Here is a 21,587-nt window from a genome sequence, read left to right on the forward strand (position 1 = left end):
AGGAGGCCTGGGGGTGGTGTCCAGGAGGAGGACTTGTGTTGGAAGAGGGTGAAGGCGTCAGTGGAGGGAGTTTTAGGCTCCCGGTTGAAGAAGTAGGCGTGGATGCGAAGATGGCGGAAAAACTGCTCTATGTCCAATCGTGACTGGTATTGGTTGATTTGTGGTTGTACGGGGACAAAGGTGAGCCCCCTACTGAGGACTGACCGTTCGTCCTCAGTCAGTGGGAGGTCTGGGGAGACGGTGAACATGTGGCAGGGCTCAGTGTGGCTGTCTCCTCTGGGGTTGCTGGCTGTGGAGGCTGTGGGCGGAGCGATGAGGTCGTCGGCCGTGGGCGGGGTTCCGTCGGCCGTGGGCGGGGTTCCGTCGGCGGTTGGTGTATCGGGGGAGGCGGCAGCAGCTGCGGTGAGGGTGGTGTGTGAGGTGTTGTACCTGGAAGTGGAGGTGGTGAGTGCAGCAGCGGTTCCGGAAGTGGTGTCGCCGGCGGAGGCGGATGTGATGTCATCGGTGGGGTCTCCGGCCGTGTCTTCATGGTCAATGGCGGCGGGGCAGGTACAGACTCGGGATTTGGGAGGCGCAGGAATCCTCTTGTGGGTGGCAGGGGCCCGTGAGTTGGTTGTACTTACGATTTTTGGTGTCCAGTAAAGCTGAGTGGAACTGGGTGTTCAGTCTGTGGAACCTGCGGCGGATAAAAAACAGCAGGGGTCCTTTGCAGGTCTGGGAGAGGAGGCTCTGAGCTGGGGCAGGCTGGATTGCAGTGTGTGGAGGTGCCGGCGCATGGCTGCGAGTGTCTGTTTCAGGAGTCGCAGGGAGAAACGCTTATCTAGGGTCTGAATATTCTGGGTGTCGAGGTGATGTCAGCGTGTCTGCTGTGTTCATTTCCCTTCCTCCTTACGCCCCCACCTCGTCCTGCTCCCTTCCCCCCCCCCCGTCCTGCTCCCTCCCCCCCCCCTCGTCCTGCTCCCTTCTCCCCCCCTCGTCCTGCTCCCTTCTCCCCCCCTCGTGCGGCGCCCTTCTCCCCCCTCGTGCGGCGCCCTTCTCCCCGCCTCGTGCCGCGCCCTTCTCCCCCCCTCGTCCCGCGCCCTTCTCCCCCCCTCGTCCCGCGCCCTTCTCCCCCCCTGTATTGATCTCATCTTTGACTCAATACAAAAAACCAAAAAAATGAAACCCAATGAGATGAATTTTGGATCAGTAATTATACATGGCATAATTGGACAAAAAATGCACTGTTGTTAAAATAATTAGCAATTCAACCAGAAAGGCCACTAATGTGAATCATTTGAAATTACTTAATTGTATAGTTTTAGTATTTGACCACAAGATGGAGAATTCTGTTCAGGTGATGTTGTAGCTAGAAGATAGAAAGATGATAGAAATGTTTGGAGAGATATCGGCCAAGCACAGGCAGGTGGAACTAGTTGAGTTTGGGATTGTGATCAGCATAGACTGGTTGGACCAAAGGATCTTTTTTCATGCTGTATGACTCTATGAAACTCAAGCTTAATTGTTCGAAATTCACATTCAGACATATCTAACCTTTATCATAATCTTACAGAAAGATAGCGACTTTATCCCTCAGAATTGCAGACTCTTTAATTTTACATCCTCAAAGACATTTAGCAGCGATAGCATGGATTATAGAGTGAGTTGAGTAGATTGGTTCATTATTAATTCTTAACTGAATTTGATTTATTTTACATTTTTAGACAACATCAGGTGAAGATGTGCGTGATTTTAGCAAGGTGCTGAAAAATAAGTTCAGATCAAAGAAATACTTTGCCAAACATCCTCGCTTGGGTTATTTACCAGTACAAACAGTTCTAGAAGGCGAGAACCTTGAGACGTAAGTTTATTGATGTGCGATTTACTAATGTATCAATGCCCATTTGGGAGTTGACAAATATTGCAGCATTATTCATTCTGCAGCTTTGCAGGAGAGTGAGGTTGTCCATTTGCGCATATGTCAGAAGTACACAATACAAAAACAAGGGGGGCTTAACTGATATCATTGGTCCTCTCGCCTTCAAAACAGTGTAGTTCCTCAGAGAGTACATTTGCTGAGGACTTGTTGATACTGTCACTAACGTGCAACCTTCCTTGATATCTTTCTCTGTCCTCCAGTTCTGTCTTTAAAAACTACAATCAATTACTCTCTCCTGAAAAGAACCTTTGGCTGAACATAGAACAAAGAACAGTACAGGCCCTTCGGCCCACGATGTTGTGCCGTCCTATTATCCCATTAAGATCAAACTACCCTGCATACCCTTCATTTTACTGTCCTTCATGTGCCTATCCAAGAGTCGCTTAAAAGCCTCTAAATGTATCTGACTCCATTACCACTGCCAGCAGCGCATTCCACACACCCGCCACTCTCTGTGTAAAGAACTTAGGTCTGACATCTCCCCTGTTCCTTCCTCCAGTCACCTTAAAATTTCTCCCCCTCGTGATAGTCATTTCTGCTCTGGGAAAAAATCTCTGACTATCCACTCCAGCTATGCCTCTCATCATCTTGTATACCTCTATCAAGTCACCTCTCATTCTTCTTTGCTCCAATGAAAAAAGTCCTCGCCCCCTCAACCCTTCCTCATAAGACCTGCCGTCCATTCCATGCAGCATCCTGCTAAATCTCCTCTGCACCCTCTCTAAAGCTTCCACATCCTCCCTGTAATGAAGCGACCAGAACTGAAGGCAATATTCCAAGCGCTGCTCCATCCCCATGAACGAATGCTGGATTCCAAATCTCTTTCCTCTTGATGCTTTAAATTCATTGCTGTCTTTCGTGTAATTTCATACTTGAATTCACCGGATCAACTTGCCCCTGCATTTCTGAGACGCTCACAGGGACCGGCCCCCGCAGCCCTCTCCCACTCACGGCGATTTGCCTCCGCAGCCCTCTCCCGCTGGCGGCAACCGGCCCCCGCAGCCCTGTCCCGCTCACTGCGATTTGCCCCCTGCAGCCCTGTCCTGCTCACGGGGACGGGCCCCCTGCAGCCCTATCCCGCTCAGGGGGACCGGCCCCCGCAGTACAGTCCTGCTCACGGGGACCTGCCCCCGCAGCACTGGCCCGCTCACGGCGATTTGCCCCCGCAGTCCTGACCCGCTCACGGCGATTTTCCCCCGCAGTCCTGACCCGCCCCCGCAGCCCTGTCCCCCTCAGAGGGACGGCCCCCCGCGGCCCTGTCCCGCCCACGGGCCCCGGCCCCCCGCAGCCCTGTCCCGCCCACGGGCCCCGGCCCCCCGCAGCCCTGTCCCGCCCACGGGCCCCGGCCCCCCGGTCGGCATGGAGTAGTTGGACTGAAGGGTCTGTTTCACTGCTGTACAACTCTACGACTCTGCCTCTTTCTCTCTCTCTCCCATTTTCTCCAAACCCACCCCCTGCCCCACACACACAATCTCTGTCCCTCCATCTCTCTGTGTGTGCCTCACTCTATGTCTCTGTATCTCTCTCTCTGTCGTCTTGTCTCTGCCACTTCGCTGTGCACTTCTCTGTCTCTTTGGTCTGTGTGTGTGTGCGCCCCTCTGTCTCTCCTCTTGTCTCTGCCTCCCTCTGTGTGTGCTTCTGCCGTTCTCTCTCCCCTGTCTCTCCGTCTCTCCCTGTGACCTCTGTCTGCCCCCTCTCCCCCGCCCCCCTATCTTTCCCTGTGTCTCTCTTCCTCTCTGTCCGAGCCTCTCCACTCGCTCAGCAGGCAGCGTTCTGGGTTTCGTTCGAACAAAGTTTAAAAATCTCAGTTTAAACCCAACCCATCCACAATCAGACTGCATTTCTAATCCCCTCTCTCTCTCACACACACTCTGTCTCTTTCTCCCTCGCAGTCAATCCCCTTCCTCTCCTGTTCCTACTCACGCCTTTTTCCCCCTCTCCCTCGGCGACGAGTCCGCTGTCTGGATCCCTTTTCCCGGGAGGGGCTGAGGACCCAGGGTTTCGGCAGCGGGGATCATCGCACCACGCTCCTGGACCCCTACAACCCCCTGTTCTCCAGCGGCCTCCAGCATGACCACCGGGCTAGGAGCAGGCATCCGGGCTGCTGGAGCGCTCGCTGCTCATTGGCTCGGCCCTGCGCCGCCTTTGCCAGGAGCGGGGATCTGAGGTGGGAGAAGGCCTCTTTGCCCGGCTCCTGGGCACAGCTACCTGCCTGAACAGCTGCCTGGCACCGAGCCTGCGCTCCCCGAGTACCTGGCCGCGTTACGCGACGCCTTCCGTGGCTGAGCAGCCGACAACAATCTCCGACTGCAAGGTCACAGCGGGGTTTGGGGTGAAGGGAGGACTGGGGACATGAGCACGATCCCTGTTTCACACCCTGCGCCGCTCCTATCACAAAGCGAGGGGTTGGGAATGTATGTTTTGGGGGTGAGAATACCCCTCCCCGGGTGAGGGGAAGGCTGGGGACATTGGGAGGGTGTCTATTATACAGCCCTGCGCGGGTTTCCGTAGCAGAACTGCCTACAGCTCTCCGACTACAAGGTAAAGGGAAGGAGCGGGATGGGATGGGGTAGGCGTTGGAGGAGAGCCGTCCTGGAAGCGAGGGGACATGGGGAGAGTCACTATCGCACAGCCCTGTGACTGAGTGGCCTACAGCTACTGCAAAAGGGTCGTGGTGGGGGTTGGGTTCGGAGAGGGGTGTTGTCGGGAGGTTTGGGGTCATGGGCAGCGCTGCTTTCTGCAGCCGAACAGCCACTGCCACAAGATGAGATGGGAGGAGGTTGAGGAGTGAAGGGATGCCCCCTTCCCCCGCGGCTGTGGGAAGTGGGCTCTTTATCGCACCGCCCTCCGTAGCCAAATAGCACTCCGACGACCAGGTGAGAAGGCAAGAGGGGCTCCCGGGGATGAGGGAAGAACACAACCACTGTCAGTATAAGGTTAGGGGGTGAACATATCCCTTCCTGGGGCTGAGGGGAGCTCTTGATGCCCTGCGCCAAGCGAACAGCCGAGATCGACCCGCAGCTCTCTGACTACAAGGGGACCCTGTCCCAGAGGCTGGAGCATTTCTAGCCGGAGCTCGGAGAGAAAGGGTCATCGCACCCAAAATGCTACCTCGGTACTTTTTCTTCACAGATGCTGAGCATTTCCAGCAACTTGTGTTTGCATTTCTACCCGGAGGTGGGTTTGTGGAGAGTCACCATGGGACGCGAATGGGTGTGGGGTTGGGTGAGGCAGTGACAGAGACTGTCGAGAGAGAGGGAGAGAGGCAACTCCTGTGTCACGGTTTGGAAAATCTCTGGCAGTTCTTAATTTCCCTCTCAGCCGAAGGCGCTGTGTGCTTTGGTTTCCTTTCCTCTTGTACTCTCTCCCCCTGTTCATAAAGCCAGAGTGAGAGAGAGTGAATTTGTGGTGGGAGAGAGAAAAGGAACAGAAAGATGGAAATAAAGGAGCATGACAAGGGAGTGAAATTAGGGCCAGCAGAGGTGAGAATGGGGGTGAGAATCAGAGGGAGGGAGGAAGAGCAAGAAAACACAAACGAAGGAGAATGGGAGGTAACGAGGTGTTCGTGAGCATGAACACAGCAGGACATGCAGCATCAGAGGCCAGGGAAGCTGATGTCAGGATGTCTGCTGTGTTCAACTCCTCCCCCCCCACTCCCCGCTCCTCCTCCTCCTTCCCCACCGTCCTCCTTCTCCTTCCCCTTCCCCACCGTCCTCCTTCTCCTTCCCCTTCCCGACCGTCGTCCTTCTCCTTCCCCTTCCCCACCGTCCTACTTCTCCTTCTTCCCCCGTCGTCCTCCTCCTTCCCCCCCCGCCACCGTCGTCCTCCTCCTTCTCCCTCCCCCACCGTCGTCCTCCTCCTTCCCCCCCCCACCGTCGTCCTCCTCCTTCCCCCCCCCCCCACCGTCGTCCTCCTCCTTCCCCCCTCCACCGTCGTCCTTCTCCTTCCCCCCCCCTCCCCGGTCCTCCTCCTCCTCCCCCCACCCCCCGGTCCTCCTCCTCCTCCTCCCCCCCCCTCCCCGGTCCTCCTCCTCCTCCTTCCCCCCCGACCCCGGCCCTCCTCCTCCTCCTTCCCCCCCCCGCCCGGCCGCCGCCCTCCTTCTCTCTCCTCCCCCGTCCTCCTCCTCCTTCCCCACCCCCGTCCTCCTTCTCCTTCCCCCACCCCCCCACCCCGTCCTCCTGCTCCTTGCCCCGTCCATTCATCCATCCATTCCTCCCTCCCTCCCTCCCTCCCTCCAGCGATCCATTCCTCCTTCCCTCCAGTCAGTCAAAACAACAAAGCAAATTTCAGCACACGAACAGGCCCTTTTGCCCTCCAAGCCTGCGCCGATCAAGATCCTCTGTCTAACCTCTCACCTGTTTGCTCACGTTCTGTGTCCATTTGCTCCCTGCCCGTCCGTGTACCTGTCCAAATATATCTTAAAAGATGCTAATGTGTCTGCGTCGCCCACCTCCACTGGCAATGCGTTCCAGGTGCCCACCAACCTCTCTGTAAAGAACTTTCCATGCATATCTCCCCTAAATTTTCCTCCTCTCACTTTAAACTCATGACCCCTAGTAATTGAGTCCTCCGCTCTGGGTGGCAAAAGCTTTTTGCTCTTCACCCTGTCTATACCCTCATGATTTTGTCGACCTCAATCAGGTCCCCCCCAATCTCCATCTTTCTCATGAAAATAATCCTAATCTACTCAACCTCTCTTTGTAGCTAGCACCCTCCTTACCAGGCAACATCCTGGTGAACCTCCTCTGTACCCTGTCCAAAGCGTTCACGTCCTTTTGGTAATGGACACAGTACTGTAAATGTGGCCGAACCAAAGTCCGATACAACTGCAACATGACCTGCCAACTCTTGTACTCAATACCCCGTCCAATGCCATATGCCGCCTTGACCACGCTATTGACCTGTATTGTCACCTTCAGGGAACAATGGACCTGAACGCCCAGATCTCTCTGTTCATCAATTTTCCCCATTTACTGTATAGTTTGTCCTTGAATGTGATCTTCCAAAATGCATCACCTCGCGTTTGCCTGGATTGAACTCCATCTGCCATTTATCTTCCCAACTCTCCAGTCTATCTATGTTCTGCTGTAACCTCTGATCGTCCTCTTCACTATCGGCTTCTCCATTCCTCCCTTATAAGGTGATGAGTCAAGACTTAGGAGGCATAGAATGGGTTAGCAAAATGCAGGGGATGGGGACAATTGAATTGTGGAGCTGGTTTAAGGAACAGATATTGCGTGTTCTTGATAGGCACGTCCCTGTCAGGCAGGGAGGAAGCGATAAGCTAAGGGAACTGTGGTTAACTAAAAAATACTTGTATCTCTAGTTAAGCAGAAGAGGGAGGCTGATGTGATGATGAGACCAGATGGTTCAGATGAGGTGATGGAGAGCTACAGATTAGCTGGGAAGGATTTAAAGAGAGAGTTAAGAAGAGCAAGGAGGGTGCATGAGCAGACATTGGCAGGTAAATAAAGGAGAACCCGAAAGCTTTCGATAGGTATGTGAGGAATAAGAGGATGTCTGGGGTAGGCATAGGGCCAGTCCAAGACAGAAGTGGGAAGTTGTGTGTGGACGCTGTGGAGATTGGAGAGGTGCTAAATGAATATTTCTCATCTGTTTTCACTGAGGGACAGGAGAATATTGTAGAGGAGGTGACTGAGTTAGAGGCACTAGAATTGAAAGGGTTAAGGTTAGTAAGGAGGAAGTGTTATCAATTCGACAAGGTGTGAAGGTAGATAAAACCCCTGGGCCTGATGGGATTTTTCCGAGGATTGCCTGGGAAGCGAGGGAGGAGGTGGTGGAGCCTTTGGCCTTGATCTTGGAGTCCTCATTGTCTACAGGTTTCGTACCAGAGGAGTGGAGGATTGCAAATGTTGTGCCCTTGTTCAAGAGGGGTAGTAGGAATGACCCAGGCAATTATAGACCTGTGAGCCTTGGGTGTGTTGGAGGAAAAATTTTGGAAAGGATTATAAGAGATAGGATTTATAATCATCTAGCAAGTAACAATGTGATTGGAGATAGTCAACATGGATACGTCAAGGGCAGGTCGTGTCTCAGAAACTTCATTGAATTTTTTGAGAAGGTGACCAAACATGTGGATGACGGTCGGGCAGTTGGCGTGGTGTACATGGACTTCAGTAAAGCCTTTGATAAGTTTCCCCGTGGTAGGCTATTGGAGAAAATACAGAGGCACAGGATTGAGGGAGATTTAGCCATTTGGATTAGAAACTGGCTTTCGGTAAGAAGGCAACGAGTGCTGGTTGATGGAGAATATTCAGCCTGGAGTCTGATTACTAGTGGTGTGTCTCAAGGATTTGTTGTGAGACCACTGCTGTTTGTCATTTGTGTAAATGACTTGGACGCAGGCATTGGTGGATGGGTTAGTAAGTTTGCATATGACACTAAAGTTGGTGGAGTGGTGGACATTGTGGAAGAATGTTGCATGTTGTAGGGAGAATTGGATAAACTGCAGAATTGTCCCTAAAGTTGGCAAATGGAGATTAATACGGATAAATGTGAGGTGATTCACTTTGGGAGGACTAATAGGAAGGCAGAACACCGAGTCAAGGGAAAGATTCTTGACAGTGTAGGTGAGCAGAGGGATCTTGGTGTCCATGTGCATAGATTCCTGAAAATTGCTACCCAGGTAGATGGTGCTGTTCAGGAGTCTGATGGTGTGTTAGGTTGCAATGGTAGAAGGATTGAGTTGCGGAGACGTGATGTCATGCTGCAACTTACAAACACTAGTGCGGCCTCGGAATCGTTGGAACAGGTGCAGAGGAGGTTTACCAGGATGTTGCCTGGTCTGGAGCGAAGGTCTTGTGAAGAAAGGCTGAGGATCTTGGGTCTGTTCTCATTGGAGAGAAGGAGGCTAAGAGGGAGTTTAATAGAGATAATATAAGATGATCAGTGGTTTAGATAGGGTGGACAGTGAGAGTCTTCTTCCGAGGATGATGACTTCAGCTTGTACAAGGGGGTGCAGCTACACATTGAGGGGTGATGGTTTTAAGACAGATGTCAGAGGCAGGTTCTTTACTAAGAGAGTGTTAAGGGCGTGGAATGCTCTACCTGCCAATGTTGTTAACTCAGCCACATGAGGGGCATTTAAACAGCCCTTGGATAAGCATATGGTTGACGATGGGGTAGTGCAGGGGAATGGGCTTAGATTAGTTCACAGCTCGGCGCAACGTGGAGGGCCGAAGGGCCTGTTCTGCGCTGTGTTGTTATATGTTCTATTACAGTTCACAGATTACTCTACCACACATTTTAGTGTTAAGTGTGAAGAGGATAATGAACGTCTGCAGAAGGACACAGAAAGTGTAAGTGAATGGACAAGGGTCTAGCAGATGGAGTGCAATGATGGAAAATGTGAGGCTATCCATTTTGGTGGCAATTCGGGCAAAATGGAGTATTACTTAAATGGTGAAAAATTGTAGCATGCTGCTATGCAGAGGGAGCTGGGCAGCCTTGTGTATGAAGCACAAAACGTTTGCAGACGCAGCTGGTAATTGAGGCAACAAATGGAATAGTGTCCTTTATTGCTCGAGTGATGCAGTTTAAAAATCGGGAGGGGATGCTCCAGTTGTATAGGGTGCTGGTGAGGCTTGATGTAGAGTAGTTTGTACCGTTTTAGTCTCCTCACTGGAGAAAGGATGTACTGGCACTGGAGGGGGTGCAAAGGAGCTTCACAAGATTGATTCTAGAATTGAAAATGTTGCTGTATGGGGAGAGTTTGAGGAGACTACGATTGCACTCACTGAAACTTCGAAGAATGAGGGATGTTCTAATAGCAACTTTTAAAATTACGAAAGAAATACACAGGAAAGGAGCACTGAAGTTGGTTCCACTGATGGGTGAAAGTACAACTCCGGGGCACAGCCTCAAAATAAGGGTGAACAGATTGAAGACTGAGTTGAGGATGAGCTTCTTCATCCAAAGGGTTGTGAATCTGTGGAATTCTCTGCCCAGTGAAACAGTTGAGGTTCCCTGGTTGAATGTTTTAAAGGCCAAGACAGATAGATCTTTGAACAGGAAAGGAATTGAGGATTTTGGTGAATGAGAGGGTAAGTGGAGCTGAGTCCGCAAAAAGATCAGTGATGACCTTATTGAATGGCGGAGCGAGCTGGAAGAGACAGATGACCTACTCCTGCTTTATTTCTTATGTCCATATGTCCTTAGATTGCCATCCTTGTCATTCCTCCTTCCCTGGAATAGGCCAGATCTGAACGCTGATCACTAGGTCTTTAAATAACTCCCACGTATCAAATGTCGACATGTAAAATAAAAGCTCCTCCCAATTAATACTGCTCTGCTCCTACCTGATACTCCTTCCCCCAATTTAGTAGCTTCCCCCAAGGTCCTGATAATTCATAGCTATCTTAAAATGTAAGAAGAGGCGATCACCTCGTTTGAAGAAGCTCCTGGTTCAGTGTTTTTCCCCATGTGGGAGTCAGCTACAGGTTTTCTTGTTCCAAGATTGGGGAGGAAATGGCCGAGTGGTATTATTACTGGACTGTTAATTCAGAGACTTAGATCACATTCTGGGGACCTGTGTTCAAATCCCAGCACAGCAGGTGGTGGAATTTGAATTGAATATAAAAGAAAATCATGAATGTAGAATCTCATGATGACCATGAATCCATTGCCAAATGTCAGAAAAACCCACCTGGTTCACTGATGTCCTTTAGAAAAGGAAACTGCCATCCTTACATGGTCTGGCCTACATGTGACTGCAGACCCACAGCCATATGATTGACTCTGAACTGACCCCTGGGCAATTAGGGATGGACAACAAACACTGCGTAGCTAGTGATGTCCTCCTCCCGTTAACAAATAAATACAATTGGATTCTACGTCTTCCGATCGAAGATCGTTTCTTGTTCTCACAGTAATTTCATCGCTGACAGTCAGTTTCCCTCCTGCCTGTCTTTTTGGAATGTCATGTCGCCCTGCACATTTACCTCCAGTGTTGATCTCCTTATAACCATGTCTTTGTAATAGCTCTCAAATCATGCCCGCCAACCTGTATGTGTGCTATTAATTTGTTGATTTTGTTCTGAATACAATGAGCATGTAAGCAAAGAGCCACTAATTTAGCTCTATAACTTTATTTCACCTCTTGACAGTATTTACAGCTGTTTTCTGTTTGTACATGCCGTCTTTTCCAATCCCACACTGAGTATTGTTATCTCAATAGTTCTTGAATGTCAGATCGTGTGTATTCCTGGGCGACTCTGCTCGTGTGGTCTATGGAGTTGTGGAGGTCACAGTTCTAGGACAGCCATTTCATAGGCCTATGCTGCAGGTTAGAAGAAAAGACAATCTCTTGCTCTGAGCTCTGCAAACCAGGGCAATGTCAAAAAGGAAACAAGGTCAAAAGAATTTCAACAAGAATCTCAAAATTAACTGCTGAATTCATATAAGCATTCCGGGGATCGCCCAACTTAGTGGCCACAACATCCCACTTTCTATTCTTCACAAACAATCCAAAGGCTGAACTATCCGTATCCCTCTTAACGGTTATGTTTTTTGAGCTAATTTCTTGTTTCTAACTTGTGTGTATTTGTGGTGCCTTCTGACTTCTTGCATTTAGCAATTGATAAACTCACTCTCTCACTAATTTAGTAAAACCTGGTTTTATAGAATCCCTGATGTGGAAACAGGCCATTCAGTTCAACAAGTCCGCAGCAACCTTGCAAAGAGCATCCCACCCAGACCCATCCCCATTCCCTACTCTATCCCTGTCAGCCTGCATTTCCCATGGCTAATATACCTAACCTACACGTATGTGGGCACTGTGGGTAATTCAGCATTCCCAATCCACCTAACCTGCACATCTCTGGACTGGTCAAAACAATGATTCAATATGAATTAGTTATAATGCAGCTGTTAACAGCAATCCTCCGTCCCTGTGTTGGAGCGAGATTTAACATTCAAGATCCAAAATGATACACTTGAACAAGGTAGTTCAAAACAGCCAGCTCTCTGATTGAGGTTGTTGACTTGCTCGCCGAGCTGGCTTGTTTTCATTGAGACGTTTCGTCACCATGATGTGTGACATCATCAGTAAAGCCTCCAGCGAAACAATGTTACTCTACTCTGTCTGGAATTTATACTGTCCGGTCTGTTACCATGAGTACTGTCATTTCGGGTTTTGATCTGTATGCTTTTGTATGTGGGGGTCCAATTGTATCTGTTTGTTGGCTGCATTATGGGTGGAGGATCACGCCTCTCATACGAAACTGGGACAAGGTAACCATAGTAGCCCAAGCCAAGCATAGACCCGCAGAGGGATTCTCGAGGCATGGTTCTCCACCCATTCTCCAATCTCACATTCTTGGTCTCTTCAGTTTGAATATGATCACTCAACCATAGCCTTTATGACAAACAACGTAGTCTTAGTTCCCATAATCTTCAAACAGGACTGTCCCGACAGATCCACTTGTTCTCATGATTTCGTCTTCTGTTGGAGGGATTCTGAAATGTCTGCATTCTTCCTCAACTGAGTATTCCTTGCGTTTGTGGTTGACAGAGCTCTCAGCTGTGTCCAACCCATCTCCTACACTTTGGCCTCACCCCTGATGATGTGCACTGGTCCTCAAAGCCCAACCCATCAATATCCACATCTAGAAGAACATCAGCCACGATTTCCAACAAGATTCCACCACCAGGCAAATATTCCCCTCCCCTCTCTTGTCAGCCTTCCGCAGAGACCATTCCGTCAGGACACCTCAGTCCACTCTTTATCCATTCGCAACACCTCCCCATTACCCGACAGCACTTTCCATGCCACCACAGAAGGCATAATATCTGTCCATTTACTTCCTCCCGCTTCACTATCCAAGGCTTCCAGGAGAAGCAGCGATTTACCCACACTTCACTCAATCTAGTCTACTGTATTCACTGCTCACAATATGGTCTCCCTCTGCATCGGGGAGACGAAACACAGACTGACCAACCACTTGGCAGAACACCTATATTCTGTCCATAAAAATGGCCCCAGGTTTCCAATTGCCTGTCACTTGAGCACTCCATCATGATCCCTGGCCAAAATCTCTGTCTCAGGCTTGCTGCAGTGCTCCAGTGAGTGCAAGCTAGAAGGAAAAAATCTCATGTTTGCGTTGCAGAACACCTCCGCTCGGTTTGCAATAAAGAACAGCACCTCCCAGTCGCGAACCATTTTAACTCCCCCTCCCATTCCTCAGACGACCTGTCCATCGTGGGCCTCCTGCAGTGCCACAATGGTGCCACCCAAAGAGTGCAGGAACAGCAACTCATATTCCGCTTGGGAACCCTGCAGCCCAATCGTATCGATGTGAAGTTCCCAAGCTTCAAAATCTCCCCTCCCCGACTGCATCCCAAAACGAGCCCAACTCATCCCCTCCCCCCACTGCATCCCAAAACCAGCCCAGCTTGTCCCGCCTCCCTAACCTGTTCTTCCTCTCACCTATCTCCTCCTCCCACCTCAAGCCGCACTTCCATTTCCTCCTGACTAACCTCATCCCGTTTGCTTGACCTGTCCGTCCTCCCTGGACTGACCTATCCTCTCCTGACCTTCCCACCGATACTCTCCTCTCCACCTATCTTCTTTTGTCTCCATCTTCGGTCCGCTTCCCCGTCTCTCTCCCTATTTATTTCGGAGCCCTCTCCCCAACACCCTCTCTGATGAACGGTCTAGGCCCGAAACGTCAGCTTTTGTGCTCCTGAGATGCTGCTTGGCCTGCTGTGTTCATCCAGCTTCACACTTTGTTATCTTGGATTCTCCAGCATCTGCAGTTCCCATTATCTCTGGATAAAGGAGAAGATAGGTGGAGAGGAGACAGACAGGTTAAAGAGGCGGTGGATGGAGCCAGTCAAGATGAGTGTACGTGGGGAGTTAGGGAGGGGATCGGTCAGTCCAGGGAGGACAAACAGGCTAAGGGGGTGGGATGAGGCTGGTAGGTTGGAGATGGGGGTAGGGCTTGAGGTGGGAGAGTGGATAGGTGGGAGGAAGTACAGGTTAGGGAGGTGAGGATGAGCTGGGCTGGTTTTGGGATGTAGGTGGGGAGGGGAAATTTTGAAGCTTGTGAAATCCACACTGATACCATTAGGCTGCAGGGTTCCCAAGCAAAATAAGTGGTACTGTTCCTGCAACCTTTGGGTGCCATCGTTGTGGCACTGCAGGAGGCCCAGGATGGACAGTCCATCTGAGGATTGGGAGGGGTAGTTAAAATGGTTGGCGACTGGGACGTGCAGTTGTTTAGTGTGAACCAAGCCTCCGCTTGGTTTCCCTGACGTAGAGGAGGACCACACAGGTAGTGGGAACTGCCGATGCTGGGGAGTCTGAGATAACAAAGTGTAGAGCTGGATGAATCAAGGGCTATGGGGAGAGTACAGGGAAGTGGAGTTGAAATGCCCATCAGCCATGATTCAGATGCCAGAGTGGACTTGATGGGCCAAATGGCCTTACTTCCACTCCTCTGTCTTATGGTCTTATGAACACAACAAGCCAAGCAGCATCATCCAGCTCTAAGATAATAAAATGTGAGGCTGGATTAACACAGCAGGCCAAGCAGCATCTCAGGCTCCTGAGATGCTGCTTGGCCTGCTGTGTTCATCCAGCCTCACATTTTATTATCTTGGAATTCTCCAGCATCTGCAGTTCCCATTATCTCTCATCATCCAGCTCTACACCTGTTATCTCAGATTCTTTTGTGTCCAATTCCTGACAAAAGATCTGGACCAAAAACGTCAGCTTTCCTACTCCTCTGATGCTGCTCAGCCTGCTGTGCTCATTCAGCTCGACACCTTGTTATCATAGAGACAGCACATGTTAGGTGTCTTTGCTACATCAAGTTTTCTGAGTGTCATAACCTATATGACAATGTGTATCAGCTCTGAACTTATTTGTATGTTGAAGCCATTCATGTAATTTGCATGTGAATAAATTTACATTTGGACTCTGGTGAAATACAAAGAAACCTAGACTTGTTTGAAAATTAAATCGACTTAATTAATTCAGTCATATAATTGGCATAAAAATATAAGAAATTAATCCTACTCAAAATCTTGGAGATGTGTTTGTTTGGCATTAGGGTATTGAAGGTGGAGATGTGGTCAATAAGTAGGAGCTTGATGTAGATGCCCTTGTTATCTGGACGTTCCAGAGATGTGTGTAAAGCCAAAGAGAGGACATCGACGATGGATCTGCTGCATCAGTAGGTGAATTGCAGTGGATCAAGGTAATGTGGGAGGGTGGAGTTGATGTGACCCATGACCAACCTCTCAAAGCACTTCATAGTGATGAAAATGGATGTAAGAGCCACTGGGCAGCAGTCATTTGAGGCTTCTGGAAAAATTTGCTGACGTTCAGTGCGGGGATCTTAAAGCTTTAGCATGAACATCAGAAAATTGGAGAAGCCTCGAGCATATGAGCCCAGGTAGCTGAGGGTAGGGAGGGCGGGAATTCCAGAAATCAAAGAGGGCAAGACACAGAGAGAGAGAGAGAGAGAGAGACGGAGATCATAGTGAAGAAATGATTAGCCTGGTAGGCAGTGGAAAATACATGATTTTCCATGGAACATGCAGACATCTTCGAAAAACAGGACATTGAGTTTTCAAAGTTTTGAAAATTAGTGTTATAGTTGATTTAGAGTGAATCAAATTGCTGTTCACACCATTGCCATCACCTTGCCCTTGTCAAGACAGACATGGATAAAGTTCTCAAAGCTGATAGAAAATTGAAAGCACTGGCATCCTGTGACGATGGTACGTTTCCTTCCTTTAAAAATAATGCTTGCAGCTTAATTGGCATAATAAAGAGCACAGGGGCTCTGTTTGACGCTGCCGCCTCACGGCACCAGCAACTTGGGTTCAATTCCACCCTTTGACTATCTGTGTGGAGTTTGCACATTCTTCATGTGTCCGCATGGGTTTTCTCTGGGTGCTCCAGTTTCCTCCCACAGTCAAAAGACGTGCAAGGTCGGTGGATTGGCCATGCTAAATTTCCCAAGGTGTTCAGTGATGTGTAGGTTAGGTGAGTTATGGGTGGATGGGTCTTGGTGGGATGCTTTGAGGGGCAGTGTGGTTGTGTTGGACTGACGGACCTGTTTCCACACTGTAAGGATTCTCTGATTCATGATTCTATGATTTTACTGAGCACAAAGGTACAATATTAGCCCGTCATATTTGTCTCACCTCTTGACACATTGACAAGAAAGCTTTAATTTCAGTTTCTGTGCATTTTCAATGTGTCTGCTGTCTCTAACAAGGCTTGACTGTATCTCCTTCTCGAATGCACATCTCCTGTCCCCTAACAAGTAGAGGTGTCACTTGCTTTTCATTCAGTACCATCAGTAAAACAATAGCCTCCATATTATAAGATAATAAAATGTGAGGCTGGATGAACACAGCAGGCCAAGCAGCATCTCAGGAGCACAAAAGCTGACGTTTCGGGCCTAGACCTTTCATGAAGGGTCTAGGCCCGAAACGTCAGCTTTTGTGCTCCTGAGATGCTGCTTGGCCTGCTGTGTTCATCCAGCCTCACATTTTATTATCTTGGAATTCTCCAGCATCTGCAGTTCCCATTATCTCTGATACTATTTTAGCCTCCATATTCTATCCAGCGGCTTCTATTAACACTCTCACACTGTTCTTTTTTACCTCCAGGTATTGACCACTCATCATTTCTTATTCCTCTCCTCATCTCATCTCTCTCACATACGCTCTCTCGATCTCTCCTCTCCCTATTCTCCCCCAACACTTCACTCAGGCACAAACAGAAGTTCACAGTCACACTATGTTGCACATGCATATCCTATCCCTCATGCACAAACATACTATCCACACACACTGACCACGGACAGACACACGCGGGCAGACACACACGGACAGACACACACACACAGAGTCACGTTCTCACTCATTCATACTCCATACTGTCATACAATCATGCATGGTCTTGCACACATTCCGTGGCACACTTGCATGCCCTGTTCGCAGGATCTTTTGCCAATGTTCATACACTCAACTACACACAGACACACACACACAAAACTCTCCCTCACACACTTGGGGTTACAAATTCACTTGCTCTCAAGCTCACTCGCTCTCACAGACACTCTCACTGCCTCATGCATGCTGTTACACTCGCTTTTGTGCTGACTCTCGTTTACACGCTCTTGAGCACAGTCACTGGCGCACACATTCTGTCCTGCGCACACTCACACTTTCGTGCACTGTCTTTGCACTCTTGAACACAATCATATGTTCACCTCTCTCTTGCACACAGTCAATTTGATTAGAGTATTCATTGTTACATATGCCTAGGTACAGTGAAAAGTTCTGTGATGCATGCAGTATAGACAGATCATACCATACAAGGTGCATTAGTGAAATGGAACATAATGACAGCAACAGAGAAGATGCACAGAGAGCAAGATCAAAATTAGATTTAAAATTTTAAGAGTTCTATTCAGATGTCCAATAACAGTGGTGAAGAAGCTTTTCTGGGATCTGTTCACACATGAATACAAAGTTTTTGACACCTTCCCTTCAGAAAAGGGTAGAAGAGAGTGTAATTGGCGGGTGAGAAAGACCTTTGATTATTTCAGTTGCTTTCCCGAGGCAGCAGGAAGTATAGGTGGAATGAATGAGTGGAAGGCTGATTTGCATGATGCACTGTGCTGTGTTCATGACTCTGGAGTCTGTTGTTTTCTTAGGAAGAACAGTTGCCAAACCATGCTATGATATGCATCCAGATAGGATGCTTTCTCTGGTACATCAATGAAAGTTGCCCTTTATATTTGAATTGCCTTAGCCTCCTGGGAAGTAGAGACATTGGTGTGCTTTTTTGCCCATTGCGACGATCTGGGTAGACCAGATTTTTCACAGTCATTGATGTGACTCCATTATGGTGTGTTAACCAGATCAACAATGTCATTAAAAATATCCTGAAGGAGGAGGACTGTAAGACGCAGCTCGATGTACACTTTGGTAAGATGAGTGATTAGGTCTTGCATCAAGTGTTCCGAGAGCTAGGCAGTGGATTAAATAGCAGAACCTCTAAAGTTGCAATCTCTGGATTATTCCTGGTGCCACATGCTGAGAAGGCAAGAAAAAGGGGAAGAAAACAGATGAATGCTTGGCTCAAGTGTTTGTGTTTGGGGAGGGATTTAGACACATGGATCTGAAGGACAATTTGTGGGGATGGTATATCCTCTGCAAGTTGGCTGGTCTGCAGCTGAAGCAGAAAGGAACCAAAATCCTTGCACAAGGGTTTGCTAATGTGGTGAGGAATTTAAGCTGTCGGCCTCCAAGCAGTGGGCAATTGAAGAGCAGGTAATTCACTGAGGGGTGAGAAAATAATAATATAAAGATTATATTCGGGGATTTCAACTGCACAACATTAATTGAGATAACATAAAAGTTTGACTTGGGAAATAATTCTTTAAATACATTTGAGAGATTATTTAACATCACCATGTAGACGAGCTTGTAAGGGACGGTGCAATGCTGGACCTACTTCTGGGACACAAAGGCAGTGTTCAAGGTGACAGTGGCTAAGTGCTTTAGTGATAGTGACCATGACAACAGAATTTTCAACGTGGGAGAGGAGATCTGTTTAAAAAAAAATGTTTTTGGTTTGGGGTAAGGCATATTTGACTGAAACAAGGCAGGATCTGGGTGTAATATTTTGGGAAGTTGGTTGAGGGCGAATCTACAGCAGAAAAGGAACTGGGAGAGTAAAGGCCAGCTATGTTCCGTTTTGGGTGAAATTTATGATCAACAAGCCTGGAGAACCCTGGATCTTGAGGAATGTTCAGGACATGTTTATGACAAGTGCAAAGGGAGCAAATGAATGGATGACTAGTGACGTATAAAAATGAAGTGTGAAGAAACGGTGGTGGCCAAGATTGGAAAGAATATCAAGATATTCTGCAGGCATATCAAGCAGGAGAATAACCAGGGAAAGAGTAGGGCCAATTAGAAACCGGGGTGTACGAAGGGTGATGGGGCAATCTGTGTTCAGAACTGAAGAGCATCGATACAGTCGACAAGTACCTCCCATCTGTCCTCCCTTCAAGGAGGAGCATTGATGTCTATAAAGCAGGAAGATGCAGGGTGAAATTGAAATTATTGGCTGGTTTAAAAGTGAACAAATCCCCACGCCCATATGAGTTGTTTCCAAGACTGCTGTGGGAGAAGAGAAAGAAAATCTCTTCAGAGATAGTAGGAACTGCAGGTGCTGGATAATCTGAAGAAACAAGGTGTAGAGCTGGATGAGTGCAGCAGGCCAAGCAGCATTAGAGGAACAGGACGGCTGATGTTTGGAATCTGGACCCTTCTTCAGAAATGGGGCAGGGGAAGGGATTCTGAAATAAATATGGAGAGAGGGGGAGGCGGATTGAAGATGGATAGCTGAGAAGATAGTTCGAGAGGAGACAGACAGTTCGAAGCGGCGAGGATGAAACCAGTGAAGATGAGTGCTGGTGGGGGGTTAGAACATAGAACGATACAGCGCAGAACAGGCCCTTCGGGCTTTGTTGTTGCACAGACCAGTGAACTAATATAAGCCCACCCCGCGACACCAGCCCATCAGCACTCATCTGCTTACCCAAGGACTGTTTAAATGCCCCGAATGTGGCTGAGTGAACCACATTGGCCAGCAGGGCGATCCACGCCCTTACCACTCTCTGAGTAAAGAACCTGCCTCTGACATCTGTCTCAAATCTATTATCCCTGAATGTGAAGCTGTGCCCCTTTGTACAAGCTGAAGTCATCATTCTCGGAAAAAGACTCCCACTGCCCACCCGATCTAATCCACTGATCATCTTGTATGTCTCTATTAAATCCCCTCTTAACCTTCTTCTCTCCAATGAGAACAGACCCAAGTCCCTCAGCCTTTCTTCATAAGACCTTCACTCCAGACCAGGCAACATCCTGGTAAATCTCCTCTGAACCTTTTCCAATGCTTCCACATCCTTCCTGTAATGGGGCGACCTGAACTGCACGCAGTATTTCAAGTAAGGCCGCACTAGCTACATCTTTTAATATACTAGCACAGAGTACATCAGGTCCCAGATACCTATCGACCTTTAACCCCATTAGTTTCCCGAGCACCTTTTCTCTGGTGATATTTCTTGTCTGCTTTTTGCTCTTTGTTCACTAAATATTTTTGAGATGGTATTTGTGCCTTTTGCTGTGAAGACTGACATAAAGTATTTATTTGTCTCATTTGCCATTTCCTGATTCCCCATTATTATTTTTGCAGCCTCCATTCTTTAAGGGATCTGCGTTCACTTTGACCTCTTCCTTCCTTTTCATTTGTTTAAATAAGCTCTTATTGTCGGTTTCTTTTCTATTTCTCGGCTTTGAAATCTTTCCTTATTTCTGGGTTCCCACTAACCTTGGGCACTGACTGTTGAATTGGCAGAACATTGGAGAGAATGCTGAGGATATGGAAGTTTTGGTCTGGTGAATAGTACTCGACATGGTGCTGTTGCCCCCACTCCTGCTCAGGTGTCTCCCAGTTGAAATGCCAAATGGGACCCTGCCCATGCTCTTCACAGCTGCCCTGCAGCATTAAATGGCTGGAGGCAGGACATGGGGCGCCCTCTTGGATGGAAGTTCTACCTTGTAGAACTCCTGGCCACTTAGAGCCCAGAAGAGTCTGAAGTTGCTGATGGCTGGATGGCAGGTCCCGGACTAGAGGTGCGGAGTGGTCGAGGGTTGTTCGGGGTTGTTGAAACGTTGGATGAGAGTTTAAGGGCGTGAAGTGCCTTGGATCAGGCCAAGGGGCCTGTGGATGAGGATCCCCTACCAACTCAGTTTTTCGAGGCTGGATTGTGCATGTAAAGCTGACTGCCTTCCTGATTGACATCTATCTCCTTACGCAATAGAGGGGATCCCTTAAATTGCCATCAATTAGTCTCAGGAGGTCAAAGGATAGGCAGGCTGCTTGACAGTTCCCCAGAACTTCCACACATGTACACACAGTGCCCTCCAGATTTTATGTGTTTCTTCCCACCTTCGTATCTGTGGGATGGGGCTTTATAATGTAGCTCATGCAGTGCTAAAACAAAGAAGTTATCCTGAACCTTGAAATAGGACTGGAATGATACACCCAAATCTGGGACTAAACTTCAAGAGTAATAATTTTGGTAATATTGAGTAATAATGATGAAATTTACCCAACCTGTTTTAGGATTGTGACATTTTATCAACAAATTTAGCTAACGCTATTTTCATTGGAGTACAGGGGATTAATAAGTAGTTAATGGAGACATAAAGGATTATGATTGGTTGGGATAAGATAAACGTGGAGAGGCTGTGTTCCCATGGCTGGTGGATGATGTTACAAGGAGAAGGGAATGCATTCATGTTTTGGGGAAAAGATGTAGGGCGATGTCGAGGGGAATTTTTTTCAAGCAGTGAAGGTTCATGGGCCAGGATCTCTCTGCCTGTGAAAGGGTTAGAAGCCGAGAAAATCAACGATTTCACTCAGATGAATGCATATCTCTGGGAGCTTCATTCCTCATATTGCCATTAGATTTTATTTATGGAGGTTCTGTTGTATTTGGAGTGGTTCGATTGGCATTCCATGTTTTGACCATGTTTGCCAGATTTTGTTGGCATCATGTGAACTAAAATTGAATTGATACTTGTTTAACTACTAATTGTTTTTGGTAGA

General features: G+C 48.4%; 1 protein-coding gene across 8 annotated transcripts in view; it reads left to right on the top strand.

Annotated features, from left to right (window-relative positions):
* Positions 1-497: 497 nt before the first annotated feature.
* LOC132209282 (dystrophin-related protein 2-like) overlaps positions 498-21,587 on the top strand; it is a 157,336-nt gene continuing 136,246 nt past the window's right edge. For all 8 annotated transcript variants that reach the window (XR_009445378.1, XR_009445379.1, XR_009445383.1 and 5 more), the window contains exons 1-2: positions 498-549; positions 1,704-1,840. The gene's annotated coding sequence lies outside the window, so the exon portion shown is untranslated. The remainder of the gene's footprint in view (positions 550-1,703; positions 1,841-21,587) is intronic.

The sequence above is a fragment of the Stegostoma tigrinum genome, unplaced genomic scaffold (assembly GCF_030684315.1).
Source record: "Stegostoma tigrinum isolate sSteTig4 unplaced genomic scaffold, sSteTig4.hap1 scaffold_80, whole genome shotgun sequence".
Taxonomy (NCBI): domain Eukaryota; kingdom Metazoa; phylum Chordata; class Chondrichthyes; order Orectolobiformes; family Stegostomatidae; genus Stegostoma; species Stegostoma tigrinum.